This window comes from Physeter macrocephalus, chromosome 10 (assembly GCF_002837175.3).
Source record: "Physeter macrocephalus isolate SW-GA chromosome 10, ASM283717v5, whole genome shotgun sequence".
NCBI lineage: Eukaryota > Metazoa > Chordata > Mammalia > Artiodactyla > Physeteridae > Physeter > Physeter macrocephalus.
The window spans coordinates 20,984,957-20,986,950 of NC_041223.1; positions in this window are offsets into that span (position 1 = coordinate 20,984,957).

The window sequence follows — 1,994 nt, forward strand, 5'->3', positions numbered from 1 at the left end:
ACATATATACAATGGAATATTACTCAGCCATAAAAAGAAATGAAATTGAGTTATTTGTAGTGAGGTGGATGGACCTAGAGACTGTCGTACAGAGTGAAGTAAGTCAGAAAGAGAAAAACAAATACTGTATGCTAACACATATATATGGAATCTAAAAAAAAAAATGGTTCTAAAGAACCTAGGGGCAGGACAGGAGTAAAGATGCAGACATAGAGAATGGACTTGAGGACACGGGAAGGTGGAAGGGTAAGCTGGGATGAAGTGAGAGAATGGCATGGACATATATACACTACCAAATGTAAAATAGGTAGCTAGTGGGAAGCAGCTGCATAGCACAGGGAGATCAGCTTGGTGCTTTGTGTCCACCTAGACGGGAGGGATAGGGAGGGTGGGAGGGAGATGCAAGAGGGAGGAGATATGGAGATATATGTATATGTATAGCTGATTCACTTTGTTATAAAGCAGAAACTAACACAATATTGTAAAGCAATTATACTCCAATAAAGATGTTAAAAAATTTTTTTTAAAAAGAGAAGGCATAAAATGGATGATTCTTCTTTGGCCATTGTTTGGTACAGTCTGATTTCCAAATCATGCATATTCTTTATAGTTTCTAATGACAAGGAGATATATACAGAGAGAGATAGATGGATATATCTCCCCTAACAAAGAAAAGCTCAAGACCGGCTGATATTACTGAAGTCTATCAAACATTTAAAGACGAATTAACTCTTATTCTTCTCAAACTCTTGCAAAAAATTGAGCAGAAGGAACACATCCAAATTCATTCTATGAGGATAGCATTACCCTGATACCAAAGCCAGATAAAGACACTATAAGAAAACTACAGACTAATATCCCTGATGACTATTAATGCAAAAATCCCCAATAAAATGCTAGCAAACTAAATTCAACAGCACTTTAAAAGGATTATACACCATGGCAAAGCCAGAATTATTTCTGGAATGCAAGTATGTTTCAACATATGAAAATCAATCAATATAACAGACCAAATTCACAGACTGAAGGACAAAAAGCACATAATCATCTCAACTGATTCAGAAAAAGTATTTGACAAGATCTAACACATTTGCATGGTAAAAACACTCAACCAAATAGGAACTGAAGGAAATTACCTTCATAATAAACCGCCAACATAATAAAGCCAATATACAAAAAGCCTATAGCTAATACCATACTCAACGGTGAAAGACTGAAAACTTTCCTCTAAGATCAAGAATAAGATAAGGATGCCCACTTTCACCACTTCTGTTCAACATAGTATTGTCAGTACTACCCAGCGCAATCAAGCAAGAAAAAGAAGGAATAAAAGCCATCCAAGTTGAAAAAGAAAAAGTAAAATTATCTGTTTGCAGATGACATGATCTTTTATGTAGAAAACCCTAAAGATTACACATGCGCACACACACACACACACACACAAACCTGTTAGAACTAATAAATTCAGCAAAGTTGCAGGATACAAAATCAACTCACCCAAATCAGTTGCATTTCTATATACTAACAATTATCAATTGGAAAACGAAATTAAGAAAAGAATTGCATTTGCAATAACACCAAAAAGTACTTAGGAATATACTTAAGGAAATGAAATGCAAGTACACTGAAAGCTATAGAACATTGTTGAAATTTTAAAAGAAACAAATAAATGGAAATACATTCCATGTTTGTGGATTGGAAGACTTAATAATGCTAAAATATCCATACCACCCAAAGTGATCTACAGATTCAACACAATCCCTATCAAAATCTCAATGGAAGTTTTTGCAGAAATAGAAAAAAATCATCCTAAAATTCATATGGAATCACAAAGGACCCTGAATAGCCAAAATAATTTTGAAAAATAACAAAGTTGGAGGACTCACACTTACTGCCTTAAAAACATATTATGAAATGGTAATCAAAACAGTGTTTATAGGACAATGAAATAGAATAGGGAGCCTGGAAATAAACCCTTGAGTATGTGCTCAAAT